Consider the following 17,848-nt stretch of genomic DNA (forward strand, 5'->3'; position numbering starts at 1 on the left):
TTAGTGTGTATAGCATAGGCTAATTTATTTAGAAAAAAAATAAAGCTGCCGCTTTTAAGTAATTGCAATAGAAAAGACTGTCACTAAGTCTTCATGGCAAAAGATATAAGTTCTTAATAAAATAGGCAATGACATTTTCACTAGGGATATCCTGTTAAAAACTACCCTGTTATTCATTTAACTATTATAAACAAATCAAAGCAAATTTGATTTGCTGAGAAAATATTTACAGAATGACTCAGTACAGTGGTAAGCGCTGTAAAGATGCAAATAGGAATATGACATGATTCCTGTCTTCAAAGTTCAGGGGAGAAGTAAAGGCAAGAATCTAAATAACTTTTTAAAAAGACGTAACAGTGAAATTCCATCATCTTAACAAAACAAACTACCATAAAAGAGAGAGAAAAATTACACTTTAAATAGTGCTGGCAATACTGCCCATCATTCCTTTCAGTGATTGCCTCGAATGAGCATGACGGGAAGCATGTGAATCTGTGGTTCCCTCAGGTTGTCTCTGTTCTGGGTGCCTCTCAGATGTGAGCATATCACTGAGTTGAATGTGATTCTAATTTTTAAAGACATGCATATATGCATTTTTCATGTAAAATGGACCCTAAAAGCAAGCCGACTACTTCATCTGGTGCTCAACCAAAGAAACAGGAATCTGTTCCAATGCTGGAGGAAAAACTGGCTGTGCTGAACTAACTCGTGGTCTCCAGTGGAGTGCCTGTCGAAGGACTTTTCCAGGGTAATTTCGATTATTCATGATTTTCTTGTCTCTGATTTTAGAATCTAATAGGTGTGATTCTGTTGTAAGACAAGTATCAGAGAAATTACACACAGCCTGCAAGGGCCTTGGGTTCTGAGTTAGGGGGTTTGACTTTGTTTAGCCATGCAGTTGGAGTCTGTTAAAGGTTTCTGAATAAAGAAGGCTATAACACTGGGTTTCAGAAGATCAATTTGAAAATAATACTCTAGATGGACCGGAAGATGTAAAAACCAAGGCAGAGAGGCAATTAAGAAGCTCTTATAATTGTAGAGGTGAATAAGAAATAATGATTGTTAGACCTGGGGTGGAGATAGAGTAAGTTACACTTTTTGATTGACTAGGATGGATTAGAAATGGAGATTTTAAGTTTGGGTGACCATGAGGTTGATGGCTGCTTTAACAGAGTTAGAGAAATCAGAAGAACTGGTTTGGGTTAGGAAGATGAGTGGATGGAATATGAGGAACTGTGGGAGATCCTGGTGGAGATTTTCAGCAATGGGCTGGAACTGCAGGAAAGAATTCTTAAAATGTTTGGTTTGGGCTTCATTCTGTTTAGAGACAGCAGTTGAAATCACAGGAGTAGCCAGTATGGCTAAATTAAGATCAACTCTGTAGAAAGCAGGGAGAGGTCCAAGTGTTGGTTCTTGGGGGATTACCTGTCTTTGGAGACCAGAGGAAGGAAAGAAGCCATTAGGAAAACCAAAGAAGGAACATTCAGGAAAAAAAAAAAAAAATTCAGGGAAAGAGAATTTTAAAAGAATTCTAAAGAATTTAAAAGGAACGTAAAAATGTTGCTACAAGTTCAAGAATTATATAGAATATAATGAACTAATTTTGGAGATAAAAGGAAAGAAAGAAAATAATAGGTAAATAAGAGAAGAAATATTTTTAAAAATAGGACAGGGGTAAAATAATTTCAGGAAAAAGAGACAGCAAATGATTTAAATGCTGCTGAAATTTCAAGGAGAGATGGGTCGTGAATGGGAGAGGTGGAAGTTTAAACCCAAAATTAGGATATGTGGTCTATCCAAGGATTCTTTTCTGATTTGTAAACTTGTGTGAGACTAACAAATATGTAACCATCAGCTCATATTTACACAATTCATTCTGCATTTGCTCAAAATAATACAAATATAGGAAACTGGGATTTTCTCAGAAATGACTACCAATGTAGTCATTGGTGACCTTCTAAGGGAGCAGAGGCCAGAGTCAGATTGCAAGCCAAGGAGTGAAGTAGAGTTGAATAAATACAGATTTTGCTTTCGAGAAATTTAGTGATGAGAGCTAGGAGAAGAATATATATGGTTAAAAGGTAGGAAAGACCTGGAACACTGCTCACACCAGCCTGGTGGTCTCATTGCAGCCTTTGGATTATCTTTCAGTTAGCCTTTGGTGTATTCTTTCAGCCTTTTCCTATTCATGTGCTATTTTGAAATCACTTGATATGCCATAAATGTGCAGTCCTAAAACAAACTGGAAAATATCATAAAGCATTTGCTGTCATGTGAAACTGGAAATACACAGAAACTACATTTAGTGCACAGTCTGAGTGGAGAATTCACACAAGGGTTCTGTCAAAGAAGATGGCTGCCGTGACTTTAATAACTTCTAAAGTATCTTCAAAGTTTCTTCTCTCTGTGAAATATTATGATTCTTTGCATGTTAGTCCAGAAGTCTTTGAAATAGTGGAGTGGTGGTGGGGGGCGTTCAGATGCTTCTCTGGCAGAGATATTTCTCACTGCAGACACATGAAAGTTGGGTGGTACTGCAATACTAATCCTTCCCTGAGTGCTCCAGCCCATTTGTGGAATATGACTTTCTTGATTGAGCGATATTTTCCATTGAGCCCATTCAGGCACTTAACAACACTTATTGATCATAGAGAATTAGCTATAGCTTTTAGAGCATATTAGGTTTAATGAAATCTGAAACATGATCGCTATCCTTAAGGGAACAAGTCAGACAAAATGGGAGGAAAATGTGTTGGAAACCTTTGTCTTAAATAAATCAGATAATGTGAGCAAAGCTCACATCTCACATTCTGAGACAAGGAGCTGAATATAGTAGTAGTCACCACCACATGACAGTTTTATAATTTAAAATGCATAATATCCACATCACACAGGGCCTGGAGATGGAGCAGGTAATATATTTTTATGCTTCTTCCAGGAAATATCCCATCCTTCCTCCTCAGAATCCCCAGCTCAAGGAGGGCCAGGATGTAGGATTTTCAATACTAAAACTGGGAGAGTTCTGGGCCAACTGGGATGAGTTCGTAACCCCTGTTTGGAGCAAGGCTGTCTGACTGTATGTGTCCTTCCATCCTGTAGGAATCTCCCGCTCTCCTAGCCAATCTTTCTCATTTGGTGAAGACCGTGACACATGACTCACATTCTTTTTCCTGTAACCACCCCTGGTTCATGTAGAAAATCCAACCACTCCCTGGTTTTTAGTTCCTTGACCTTTTTTCTTTAAATTTTCCCTCATCCTTCCTTCCAACTTTAACTTCCAATTCTTATGGTCAAACCTTAGAGTTTGTACTTATGAGTAACTATACAATCCTTAAAATCTCAGTTCCTGACACCCCCTCACCAGCCACCACTCCCTTCTTTTCAGCTCACTACCTCCATGGCAATTCTTCAATCACACCGAGGCTTCCAATCCATTCATGACACCATTTTTATTATTTTTAAAGGAAGCTCTACTCCCAACATGGGGCTCAAACTCACAACCTTGAGATCAAGAGTCATATGCTCTACCGACACAGCCAGCCAGGTGCCCCTAATGACACCATTTTTAATGTCCACCACTTTCTTTCCTGTCTTTACTTCCTACGTGTTCAGATTAGATTCCATTGTTCAATTACTTGCAAACATCCTCCTTGCCTACCCTCTGTCTTACTCAATGACAGAAATCCAATATTGGTTAATCCCAACGATTTGCAAAGGGGTAGTATAGTTTAGTGGTTAATGGTGTGGCTTCTGGACCTATACTCTTTTGAATCCTGGGTTCAGAATTTACTAGCTCTGTGATCTTGGATAAGTTTCCTAGCAGCTTTGTGCCTGTTTCCTCATCTGCACCTGTCTCATGGGGTTGTTGTTGACTCAAAGGTATTAAAAAAATTTTTTTTAAGTTTATTTATCTGTTTTGAGAAGACAGAGACAGTGTGAGTGGGGGAGGGGTAGAGAGAGAAAGAGACACAGAATCCGAAGCAGGCTCTGCACCGTCAGCGAGGAGGAGTCAGACATAAGGCTTGAACCCATGAAACCGTGAGATCATGACTTGAGCCAAAACCAAGAGTCTGATGCTTAACCGACTGAGCCACTGAGGCGCCCCAATTCAAAGGTATTAATAGGAGTAAAATGCTTACATCAGTGCTTGGCACATAATAAACAATCAATAAATGTTTCTCAAGCTTGTAGTTTGATTGCTGGAGGAAAACACCTAACTATTCCGATTGATCTCTTTTAAAGTTTATGACTGTTTGTCTCAAGTGGGCCTCAGTGCAGTCTTTGCAATTCAGTCGACCACAGTTCCTATTTCCTTATTGATTTATTTTCTCTCTCAGGGATTACTATTTCACCTCCTCTTCTTGCTTCTCAAATTTCCACCTCCTCGCTTCTGCTCCTCACTCTCAGTGGATGATTTTGCTTCTTATCTCACTGAGGAAAAAAATCAGAAAATAACATTATTTTTCCACCACCCAGTCTACCCACCTCTGTAGCCTTCTGCTTCAATGAAAGTGTCCCTTTCCCTATTTTAGGACAAGTCTTTACGTGGGCACTGGACTCCATCTCTTTCTACTTTCTTAAGAACTTTACTGCTATAATTATCTCTTGTCTTGCATGATTACATGTCTCCTTTGTTCTCTGCCATTGGTGCTATAATATTAATGAACAATCATAAACAAAAGAGGGGTAGGGGCACCTGGTTTGCTCAGTTGGTTAAGCGACTGACTTCGGCTCAGGTCATGATCTCACAGTTTGTGAGTTCGAGCCCTGTGTCGGGCTCTGTGTTGACAGCTCAGAGCCTGGAGCCTGCTTCAGATTCTGTATCTCCCCCTCTCTCTACCCCTCCCTTGCTCAAGCTCTGTGTCTCTCTGTCTCTCAATAATAAATAAATGTTAAAAAAAATGTTTAATGAAAAAATAAAAAAATAAAAAAGAGGGGCACCTGGGTAGCTCAGTCAGTTAAGTGTCCAACTTTTGATTTTAGCTCAGGTCATGATCTGACCTTGGTTCGTGAGATTGAGCCCCATGTCGGGCTCTGCAATGGCAACTCGGAGCCTGCTTGGAATTCTCTCTCTCCCTCTCTGCCTCTCCCTCTGTGCATATGCACTCTCTGTCTCTCAAAATAAATAAATAAACTTAAAAAAATACATTAAAAAAGGGAGAAAAGAAATTTCCCTTCCTTCTATGCCCCTGGTAGCTATCAAATTACTGATGCAAACCTCAATGTCTCCATGGACATTGAGCTGAGGCTCCCATCTTCATGACAATTTGAACCAAGTTTTTATTTCACTATTTCACCAAAACCACACCTATATGAGCCAACAGTAGCATCTGTCTGTCAAGTCTCATGATCTGTTCTTTGTCTTCATCATCCTTTGCTCGGCACCAGTGTTTAACATAATTGGTCACTTCTGTCTTCTTGAATTTTTGTTTCACTTGGTTTCCGGACACTGTACTATTTTGAATTATCATCTATCTTTCTTCTCAATCTCCTTGACTGGATTCTCCTTTGTACCTTTAAATGTTTTTGAAAATGATGGAGTGCTCCAGAGCTCAGTCTTAGGCTCTCTCAAGCTTATGGAAGTGATTGGAGTGAGCAAAACCAGGAGAAATTGATTTCATGGGTTTCATACGAGGCAAGAACTGTGTTGAAAAGAAGTGAAAAAGCGTAGTTTGTATGAAAGAGGAAAGCCATTTATAATGATTTTATACTGAATTTTACTTAATATCAGATTGTTTAATGGAAGCAATTTTACTGTAATAAATGTTTTCTGAACACTGGCAGTGGAAGGGGGTGGGGGAATCAAAACTGAAACAGAAAAATTCTTGCCAACACAGTCCTGAAAGTTGTCTGGTTATTGTCCTAATTTAATTAATGGAAAATTAAGAGCTAAATCAATACTGGAACTCCAACCAGAATCTTGGTGGTTCCTGGTCTTCGATTAAGTTGATTAAGTTATTTGCCTCCCAGATTGAAATACAATAAAGAGTAAAGTGTGCCTAAATTACAAGTTTAAAGGGCATTCAAGTGGAAAATTGCTGGAAAGGGTAATAAAATAGCAACCACAAAAATACAACTTTCCTTGGCATTTTCAACTTTACTACCTCAGAGCTACTAAAGGACCTATTTTTGTCTTTTTCAACAACAAGATCTCAGATTTTTCAGTCAGCCACTCCTTGGGTTTTTGTATTGGTACAATTGGGTTTTCTCCTTGGAAACTGATTTTTAAAGAAGAACAGAGTATAGATTGATAATGCAATTTTATTATTAAATTCCCAAGGCTGACACTGAAAAAACTCACATTTAAAAAATTTGTAATAGTAAGGGTGCCTGGGTGACTCATTTAGTTAAGTGTCCGACTTTGGTCAGGTCATGATCTCACAGTTCATGAGTTTGAGCCCCACATCAGACTCTCTGCTGACAGCTCAGAGCCTCGAGCCTGCTTCGGATTCTGTGTCTCCCTCTCTCTCTGCTCTTTCCCTGCTCACATGCTGTCTCTCTCTCAAAAATAAATAAAGATAAACAAAAAACAATTAACCCTTACAAGTTGCATTTTTCATTCCTTCCAATGACTAGATGAGGTGGTGTTATTATCCTTCACAGACAGAAACTGAGATTCAGAGAGGTTTTAAAATTTTTCTAAAGAAATGAGAGGGGAGGGGCACCTGAGTGTCTCAGTTGGTTAAGTGTCCAGCTCTTGGTTTCAGCTCAGATCATGATCTCATAGTTCGTGGGTTTGAGCCCTACATTGGGCTCTGTGCTGACAGTGCAGAGCCTGCTTGAGATTTTCTCTCTCTCTCTCTCTGCCCCTCCCTGATCACTCTCTCTGTCTCTCAAAATAAAGAAATAAACTTCAAAAAAAAAAAAATAAAGACGTGAGAGGGGGGCTCTTGGGTGGCTCAGTCACTTAAGCTTCCGACTCTTGGCTTTGGCTCAGGTCATGATCTCACAGTAGGTGAGATCCAGTCCTGCCTTGGGCTCTGCACTAATAGCATGGAACCTGCCTGGGATTCTCTCTCTTCCTCTCTCTCTGCCCCTCCCCTGCTTGCATGTGCTCGCTCTCTCTCTCTCTCAGAATAAGCAAACAAACAAACAAATAAACAAACAAATAAATGAGACATGCTCCCAGTCCTCTTACCTCCAAAGGGAAAAGAGAAGGAAACAATTAAGTACCAGATGCTATGCCTGGACCTTTTGTGTAACTATCTTGTTTAATTAAAAGTAAGAGTTAAGAAATAGATTGTAATATGAGATTTGTGCTTAGCACTTTGTGTTTTAAGAATACAAGTCTGAATGGCATTTCAAATGAGAGATTTGCAGTATCACACATAAAATGCAATGCTTAAATCCTTGACCCTGTAGAGAGCTAAAAGAATTGTTATTTCACATCAAGATTTTTCCTCTAATGACTACTGAAGCATTTCTTCTTTTCAAAGTAGCTTATAAAACTGTTAGCCCTCACTTAAAACTAGAGTTTTTGAGAATTAGGTACTTGATCTGCATATATATGGTGCAACCATACTGATAGCCTTCCCCATTTTAGCACTCAAATACACAGCAAGTGTAGGACATGTTCAGCTTCTTGTTTGACAGTGGTGTCTGTAGGGATCTTTATGTCCATTTGTTCTTTACAAGTGATGTCTATTTCTTTTTGGAGTCAAGCACACTGTGTGAATATCTTGAGGTGAGTGCCTAAAATGTGGCCAGATAAAAGAGAAATAAAGGTTTGTTTAGTAACACAGGAATTGGATTCCAAAATTTTTTTTGTTAATGATTTATAACAAATTCTCCCTCTGGGCTGCTGCTAACTCTCCAGCAATCAGGTGTTAATGTTTTAGATAAAAAATAAAGTCCAGGCAGGGAGGTGAGTGGGAGCTGAGAATGGAGAGTGGACAGGAGTGAGAGGGAGAGAAGCCAGACTAAAAACACCACACTGGGAGATCTAAGTCATCTTGGATAATGTTAATTTTCTTGCTTTATTCTTTTTACTTCTATGTCAGGTTAAGTACCAGTTTAGATTTTTATTTGCTTGAAGAAAGACAATTTTAGAAAAAAAAATCATATCTAAGTCCCCCCCCCAAATTAAAAGTATAGATATAAATATAGAGACAAATTTTCTTTTATCCACTGGGAGTTTTAAAGATTGATTCAGGGATGAAAGCCCCAAAACAAGAACTTGGTAGTTGACAACCTTAGAAATAAATGGGCATCACTACTTATAGTGCTAGTCTGGATGTCTTGAGGAATACCTGTGTTATTTTTACTCAGGAGTTTATTACTGTGGCCAAACAAATACTCTTGTGAAACATGACTGATTCCATTCAACAAACATGGTTGAATGCTCAATATGCACTGTGGTTGGTGTTAAGTATAAAAGGATGAATGAGATAGTCTTGATTTTCAAAGTTTGCAGCCGTAGGAGTAGCAGGCAGGTAAATAATTATTAATAATTATTCATAAGGAGTTAAATTCCACATTAGGTTATGAGCAAAGTATCATGGGAGCACAGAAGGAGAGAGTGTTTAACTCCACAGAAGGGAAATTCTGTACTCTATGCTTTTCTTTGGTTTGTATGGAATACACAGTAGTCTGAAAAGTACTTTGAAAAGGTATGTTAGAGGGCAGGGTTCCCCCAGGGTTCCCCATTTGGTTCTACCCACTGATTTGAGAGAATGAATGAAATATCTTTTCTCTCCTCTCTTGCCCCTCAGAGTTCCGTTCAATGTCCTGCAGATGGCATGACCTCCCAGACTGGCCTTCCCGAGCATTTTCTCCACCTTGAAATGACCTGTACACTTCACTAGTCCTTACGTGTCTTTCAGGAGGGACTATCCTGTGCCCAGCAAGTGCTTGGCACATTGTAGGCTCTCAGTACATTTTGGTTAATTGAAATTGGTTAAGAAGAAAGAAAGATACGTGGTGCTCTGACCTCACCCAAACAACCTTATTTCCGTTTCTGCCTCCTTGGCATTTTTGCTTTATGATTATGGATATTAAAGGAAATCCTTCCTTAGTAAGTTTTTCAGAAACTGAGCTAGAATCACGTTAAGGGTTTCCTTAATCCTCTAAGTTTGAAAAGAAGGATAGAAAAACCAATGCCTCCAGCTTTCGTCCTCTTTCACCTCTCACCCTCTTTACAGGGTCCTTCTTTATTAGGACAGCCTCTAATAAAGATATTAACTTTGTATTTTTATTTATCCATAACATAGACATACTTCATCTGGTTTCTGTATTATATGGGTTAGTCCTCTGGATAATAATTGCTGTTTGACAGAAATTCCAGACCAAAGGTTCTAAAATAATGTATCGTTAAAAGAAACTAGGATTGGTGGCCAAGAATTCAATCACATTTCTTTTCTGATAGAATCAAAGCCATTTCACTAATTAGATATTTTCGTCCACAAGATGGCGCTGTAGTTCTTCCAGTTATTTGAAGTTTAGCAGCTCATGGTTTTATCTTTTAAAGTATCTTCCATGTCCCCCTTATTTCTTTATATATAAAAGTGACATATAGGAAAAAAAATGTAAGATTGTCACTTCATAAGCCAGATTTACTATCTGATTTTAGAGAGGTTCATAGGAATAGCCATAGAATAGCCAATAACAGGGATTAGTACACAATGAAAAGTTACCAGCAATGAGATAAAATAGACATTTTTTTGCACTAGTTTTTCTTTAAACAATTGTTTATCAAGAAAAAGAAGGGGTGCCTGGGTAGCTCAGTTGGTTGGGCTTCCGACTTCAACTTAGGTCATGATCTCACGGTTCGTGGGTTCAGGCCCCACCTCAGGCTCTGTGCGACAGCTCAGAGCCTGGAGCTTTCTTCTGATTCTGTGTCTCCCTCTCCTTTCCCTTCCTCCATTCTCTCTCTCTCTCTCTCTCTCTCTCTCTCTCAAAAATAAATAAAGATGTTAAAAAATTAAGAAAAGGAAAGAAAAAGAAAAATTGGGGGTGCCTGGGTGGCTCAGTCGGTTGAGCGTCTGACAGTAGCTCAGGTTATGATCTTGTGGTTCATGGGTTCCAGTCCCACGTTGGGCTCTGTGCTGACAACTCAGAGCCTGGAGCCTGCTTCTGATTCTGTGTCTGCCCCTCCCTTGCTCACACTCTGTCTCTCCCTAAAATAAATAAATACTAAAAAATTTTTTTGAAAAAAAAATTGTTAAGCACAGTCTAGCTCAAATATGAATTATGAACTATTGTAAAAGCATTATGAGTAAATTTTAATATTCTTTAGTACTACTTGTAGTTTTAGAGTTTGAAATGAGTGAGTTTTTAATTAACTTGGGTATTTTCTTATTGTTTATCCTCATGTGGAAAAACATCTTATATACAGGACTAATTTTTTTCACTAAATAATTTTGGGGTTTAATCACATCCTCAGGTTTGTTATAAATATTTTTTAGTTTTGCTTTAAAGACTTACCCAAATTTGCAAATGAATTTGCAGTAGAATCAGTGTATAATGATTCTGAGCCCTGTTTTGTGCAAAACACAGTTTCAATCAGATCTATCCAGGAAAAAAAAAAAAATTCACTATTACTTTCTAATGATCTACTAAATCTGAAACAAAAAGATTATTACTACTAATATGTTCAGAAGACTTGTATTTAAAATATTTGGGGAGTGAATTATTTTTGAGATTCTTTTTGATCATATTGGGTCCCTTCAATGAAAATTACATACTGACCCAAAATGCTACAGATTTTGGTTAATGCTCTAACATAATCTCCTTGTTAGAATCATAAATTCATTAAATAAAAAGTTCAACATGAAGAGAAATAAGTTATGGTGTGCAATCTTTAGTTATGTCTAATTGCAATGAGTTTGTAATGCATTTACATTTATAAAATCACTTAAGTTATCAGTGTCTGAGACAACAGTCTGTGTTTACAACTTGCACATTTGTAAGGAGTAAATTAGTTAATGTGCTAATTAGAAAACTTCCCTAGAAGAGAAAACAGGTTGTGATTCTCTTTTATCCCTTTACTCCCATTTGGATCATGTAGTGGTGAGTAGATGGAAAAGCCACGGTTAACTTTAAAATTGCTAAATATGTATTCGGTATGTCCTTGCTTTAGTTGGTGCTTGAAATATTTAAGCCATTTATACTCCCATCACTACCACTATTACTCATCACTTTTCTTGAAGGTCCACTATGTGTCAGGCATGTCAAGCATGTATGTGATTCACACAATGATGTTGTGGACCAGGTACTATTGTTTTGCTTTCACAGATGAAGACACTGAGGCTTGGGAGATATTAGATCATATTCCAAGGGCCAGGTGGCTGGCGAGTGTGGCTAGGATCTGAGTGCAAGTTTCCGTGACTCCAGAGCCTGTTAACCGTTTTAACAACTTACATGGTGTATGTAACTTTTAACCACTAACATATTATAGTGTGTGTAACATATTATAGTGTGTAACTGCCACGTCATGTGGCTTCTGGTGAAGTCTACCAGTTTAATATGCAATATTATGGGGGCGCCTGGGTGGCTTGGTTGGTTAAGCGTCCGACTTCAGCTCAGGTCATGATCTCACGGTCCATGAGTTCGAGCCCCGCGTCGGGCTCTGTGCTGACAGCTCAGAGCCTGGAGCCTGTTTCAGATTCTGTGTCTCCCTCTCTCTCTCTGCCCCTTCCCTGTTCATTCTCTGTCTCTCTCTGTCTCAGAAATAAATAAATGTTAAAAAAAAAATTAAAAAAAAATGCAATATTATGTTCTTAATGTGTAAAGAATAGTTCAGGATTTCTAACTGTGCTATTTAGGAGACACACGGTGAGGGCTTTTGCAAAAGGGATTTGTTGAGTTACCATGATACAGCCAGCAAGCAGAGCACGTGAAGGGACTTCCAGACATTTAGAAGATAGTGATAAGAGGCGGACAGCCAGGTATAAGGAAGCTCTTTTTCTTCCTTCCTCTCACCCTTAACTCTCTGGTGCCTCACTGTCAGTGTGCCAAAGTACAAGCTAACCGAGGCTCTGCTGGAATGATCCTGACTGTATTAATTTTAGATATACTTAAAACCCACCAAATTCATTGCTTCCCAACAGACTTAGTCAAAAGATGAAATGTTTCTCTACTAAAATATTGTTATATCTTAAAAGAAATGAGGTTTTTGTTATACTCCATAAGCTAAAATTGTAACCTAAGGGATTTTTGTGTCATTTACTAGGAGAGATTTTCCACATTCGGGTGAGATGACTGTGGTAAAGTCAAGTCTTTAGAGAGAAATAAAAATTTTAAGGCTTATTCTAAGTTGCCCCTAACCCTAAAGACTCTTCGATTCCCTGAATGATGCCGTTTTTCAGCTGGGCTGTACCTAGCTCTGTGCAAGGCACACGGAGAAACCCAGAGCGAAGCAGCACGCACCTGCTGATAGATGCTTTCCTGAACTGAATCATTCTTTCCTTCAGTCAGTCATTCATCCATCTGTCCAGCCACCATTTGACGGCTACTTCGTACTTGTAACACACTCAGCTCAATATTTAGTGACCCGTCTGTTACGGGTACTATGTGAGTTAACACAAACCTTAACTTACACACCAAATTAAAGAATCAATTTTGTGTGTTGGCCTCAGTATGTGATTGTATCTTTTGTGGTACTGATGATTCAACCCTTTGGGGCTGTAGTCCTTGTTTTTTATTGTCAGCTTGTTTGAGCAGGCGATAGTCTGTCAGTTGATAGTTGATAGAATTTGTGTATTTGAGTGAATTGATCTAACTGTTTGGCATTTAAAGGATTTGGTATGTGTTATAGGGACCGTATTTCCTATATTTAGGAAACAAAGTGCTATGTCACATCCACCGAGGAGTAGAGTGGAAATGGTAGTAATCATAGTAATAATGTTTATAATTATAGTAGTGAATTTTGCTTCATTGCTGGGAAGCAAACTTCATATGTGAGTGCTATAAGTATTCCATTGAGGATCTGACTTAGCAACTTCTTTTCTAGAAACGCAGTGAAAACATGTTATTTCGGGTAAGACACTATTATCTCTGTCCCTTCCTTCCTATGTAGGACAAAGAGCTGCACTAGATGATCTGTACATTCAAGTTCAATACTAAAGTTTTATAACTTCAGGATTTGAGTTTCCTCCTGATCTCAGGAATTTGAAGAATTCTATTTTTAACTTTTCCTGTTAGGTAATGACTAACAAGTTATCTTACACAGAGCAGCCAATAAATGTAGTTGAGTGAATAAAAGGTATATAAAGTATTAGAGCAACATCAACTTCACCCTCATTTAATACCTATTAATTTGGCATCAGGTACATGCTGGATACTGATCTGTGTGCCTGGGGACTAAGGAGTAAATTAGGATTAAAGTCCCTTTCCTCATGTAGTTTACAATCTAGGGGAGAAAGATGGATATAATAAACTTGTAAAATAACAGTAGTTTTGGATAGTATACATGCTCTGCAGGATAATGGGAGAGACCAGAGGTAAATTATAATGTGTATATAGACAGGATGGCCAGGGAAGGCCACTCTGTTTTATGAAGATCAAAGGAAAGAATATTCCAGGCATTAGAAAAAAACAAAAGAAAGGTCTTTCAGTCAAAAATGTAAGTTGTTATTATCAAGGGACAGGTAGTGAGTGAGGAAGTGGTCTGAGGTGAGGCTGGAAGTAGGCATGTCAAGATGGTGGTGGGTTTTCTAAAACCCAGACATTTGGATTTTGTTTAATTTGCAATGAGAACATTTGAGGAAGTCTTAAATATATGCCTAATTCTCCTGTTATATCCTGAGATTGTGCATGTTGAGTCATACTTAGCCAAAGAATGTCTTTCCCTCCCTTGTGTCCTCAGTGATACCCTATTACTGTTTCTGAAACTCATTTCTAAAATTACTTCATTAAAGCAGAAATGAATGCCTTCCCCTGCTCATGAATTGAGGAATGTAGTATTTCCAAAGGTCACTTAGAGGAATGAGAAGCAAATAGGATAAATTCCAAGAGGAGATAAAAAATATATTTGTAATCTATTTTTTTAAGAAAATTCAGCATTTATACACTCTCTTTTCATTTAGTGAGATTTCTGGAACAGTGAGAGTCAAATCCCTATTTTTATGATAGGGAGGTAACAGATAATATGATTTCCCTTTAAGATTCCCCTTCATATGATGAATTGAGGTAGAGTACAGATAGTCTCATCATAGAAATGCAGATTTTATTTTATAATGGGATGAAGGGACATTCTAGATATGACCTCATACTGCAACAGAGAGAGGAAAGCTTAAAGTGCATTGCTATACTTTCATAAGAGTTTTATTATACAATAGAGGGTGTCAGTAACTTTTGAAAGATAATTGGAAAGTTGATTTATGTCTACTATTAAAACTTAACTTTAGTGGGGTAAATCTTGTGTATAATGATAGACGTTGTCTAGCTTGGTGCAGTTTTTCCTGCCAAAATATGAAAAGATAAATTATTGCATATAAATGATAGTGTACTGGTTTGAACCAAAAAATAGTAAAACCAATTTTGTATTTTGTTATAGTTTGCGTGTGTTTTTAGGGATGTTAGTTAATGCTTTTGAAGCCTCTGTTTCCTCAACTGTGAAAATAAAATTGAACCAAATAACTTCTAAAGAGGCTTATAGTTCCAAAGTTCCTGTGATTCTGTGTGATCAACACTGATAAATGAATTATGTAAATAGTAAGGAGAGTAGAGGAAAGGGTGTTTCTGTTATAACTATGAATCAAGAATGATGGAAGAGAACAGAATAAGTAAATTTTAAGATGCAAGACTCTTCAAAGATGGGTCAGTTAGAAATAAGCTTTTATAAATAATAAGAAATCATCTTAAAATTTGCAATGTTTGTGAATTCATTGGAAACTAGGTTCCATGAACATTCCCTAATAATGCCCCTTTCAAAGCAGTTTCTGGAAAGAAAACTCTGCACATGTGATTGCCTCCTGTATATATTTTGACACTCCTGTGACCTGAAGCTGGTTTTATGACATAGTCATAAGTAGTAAGCATTTCTGTGTTTCTTACCTTTCTTCTAGTCCTGAAGTGCTCAATAATCCAAAGGCATATCAGAAAATAAAAGAGGAGTTCAAACTTGAGAAGGCAATGAGGATTGAATCTGGTGACATTAAATTTTCTTGGGTTTGGGTTTGTGTGAAGGTATTTATATAGGAAGTTTGACTATTGCAAGCTGAGTTGATATCTTGTATGAGGAATATTTATCCAAAACTGACTTGGAGTTGACAAACGTGCATAATAAATGCCAAGTGGCTTAAAAGCTATACATTTATCATTGGTAGTTGCATCTGAAGCAAACTAAATTTTATAATTTCCATTAAGTGACACGTAGGATTTCAGTGTTTATAATAAGATCCAGAAGAGTTGATGTTTTGCTGTTGTATGCCTTTAATTTTTTTAGAACAAACTAGACAATGAAAAGGTCAAGTTTAGGAAAAGAAAAAAAAAAACCTCTCTAGATTGCAAAGAAATCAAGGCTATATCCAAGTACTCTATTTTTTCAAGACATAATCCAAGACCTTTTTCTTTTTTCTCTAAATACTTTCACTAGGTACCATGTCTAGGTCTAGGATTCCTTACACTGATGTCACTGGCCCAGGCCTCTCGGCCAAGATCCAGACTCATCTATGACCCTGCCTGCTCAGCATCTGTGTCTCAGTGCATCATTAGAAACTCAACTCAGCATGGTCACAACTATACTCTTCTACTCATCCCCCTGCTACCCGATTCTCTTCTAATTCCTTATCAGAAAAAATGATATACCATTCACCCAGGAGCGTGAACCAGAAAACTTACCCTCATCCTTCACTACTTCACATCTAATTCATCATAATCTCCTGTGTTTGTTTGTTTGTTTGTTTGTTTGTTTAAACCACTGTACAACCTTTGAATCTGTCTATTCCTTCATGGCCAGTTTCCTTCTCTGAGCTACCCTATCTCTCATCCATACTGCTCCAATAGCCCCTCCCTCATCCTCTATGCCCACTCTTGTCTGCTTCCAATATGTAGCCAGGAGCCAGAGAGGAAATTTTAAAAGGCAAATATACTCATTCACTCTCCTTCTGAAAGCCTGGCAAAAGTTCCCCATTGTCTACTAGGCTAAGGTCAAAATGCTGGATCTGGTTTCCATGTCCTATGTGATCTGGCCACCACCTGCTTCATCAAACTCAACTTGATACATCAAGTTCCTTTCACACTTGGGGCCCTAGCCACCTTGAGCTATGAATTTCTAAAATATGCTATATTCTTTCCTGCCTGCAAGCCTTCAAAAATGCTGTTTGCTTTCCTTGAAACACTCTTTTCTATTCTTCAAATTGACTCTCGTTAGTCCCCAGTGAGCAGTTAATTCCTATTTATTATTCCACCCAAATATCATTTCTACAGGGAAGCTTGTTTTGACCTTTTAGAAAAGGTCACCTCTCCTTAATAAACACTCTCTTATGCTGTAGCTTTTAAAATTAATTAATTAATTAATTAATTAATTCAACAATTAATGGGTGCCTCCAATGTCACATACTCTTCTAAAAGCTGAGGATGGAATGAGGGGAGACTGATAACAATCACAGGACAAAACAAACACAATAGTTTCATACAGTGATGAAGATTATAAAGCAAATTAAATGAACTATTGTGCTAGAGAATGACTTGAGAGAGGTACTTTGGGTTTGAGATTGAATTTCTTAAGTGATCATCTATTTTGTCTGTTTCATGTTCATCTTCTTTGCAAGAGCCTATGTGCCCAAGAACTGGGACTTTGTTGCACTTGCTCACATGGTTTCCCAGCACTCAGTGTGGTGCCCAGCACATAGCAGATTCAATAATTATTCCTGAATGAATGAATCAACCTATAAGTTTTGTAGGGCCACCATTACAAAGTACACAAACTGGGTGGCTTAAGGCAAATAAATTCATTCTATTTATTAGTTCTAGAGGCTACGAATCTGAAATGAAGGTGTTAGTAGGGCCGTGCTCCCTCTGAAGTCTCTGGGGGAACAGACTTCTGTGTGTCCTCCTAGTTTCTGGTGTTTGCTTGCAATCTTTGGCATTTGTTGGCTTGCAATTAGCTGTATCCCTCCAGTCTCTGCTTCCATCATTACATGGCCTTCTGCTCTGTGTCTGTCTCTTCTCTTTGTCCCAATTTTTCGCTTTTTTTATAATGAAACCAGTCATTTGATCAGTATGATCATATCCACTCTAATCCAGTATGACCTCATGACTTGATTACATCTGCAAGATCTTATTTCCAAATAAGCTCACATTAATAGGTATGGGGTGGGGGTTAGGATTGCAGCCTATCTTTTGGGGGGACACAATTCAATCCACAATGCCTATTTCTTTAAGTTAAAAGAAAATTGAGAAAGCTTATATTTTAAGAGTTTTTGTAGTGTAGTTTTTTTCTGGTTTTATTAAGAAGTAATTGACTTAGATCGTTGTATAAGTTTAAGGTGTGCAGCATGATGGCTTAATTTACTGTAGTGCAGTTTTTAAGACTTATTTTTAAGTAAGTTGTAAATCACATACAAACATTTGAAAAGGTATTATATTGTACTTTGTGTACGCATGATAAATTATTTTTGATTTATTCTAGACTATTTGGTTGAGTCCTAACCACACCAATATCCATGGCATTCTAAAAAATCAATACCATGATATGAACCAAATTCATCTTATGTTCTCTATTCCCCTGGCAGACAAGAACTTACTTCTTCATTTATTAAAAATAAATGAATGTGGAAGGATATTCATGACACTTGCATCATAAAAATTCATACTGACATTTTTGCAAAGACTATGTGTGAAATGTTGACATATTTTTGTTGTAAAATGACAGTTTTAGTGCAAGTTGTTCTCATTGTGACCAAGG

At 37.7% G+C, this 17,848-nt stretch overlaps 1 protein-coding gene across 1 annotated transcript in view; it reads left to right on the forward strand.

Annotated features, from left to right (window-relative positions):
• The first annotated feature begins 729 nt into the window (after nucleotides 1–729).
• The window catches only part of NELL2 (neural EGFL like 2), a 400,719-nt gene continuing 383,600 nt past the window's right edge, over nucleotides 730–17,848 (forward strand). The window contains exon 1 of the mRNA XM_086713602.1: nucleotides 730–748. The gene's annotated coding sequence lies outside the window, so the exon portion shown is untranslated. The remainder of the gene's footprint in view (nucleotides 749–17,848) is intronic.

The sequence above is a fragment of the Puma concolor genome, chromosome B4, assembly GCF_028749965.1.
Source record: "Puma concolor isolate L17-30 chromosome B4, mPumCon1.1.hap2, whole genome shotgun sequence".
Lineage (NCBI taxonomy): Eukaryota > Metazoa > Chordata > Mammalia > Carnivora > Felidae > Puma > Puma concolor.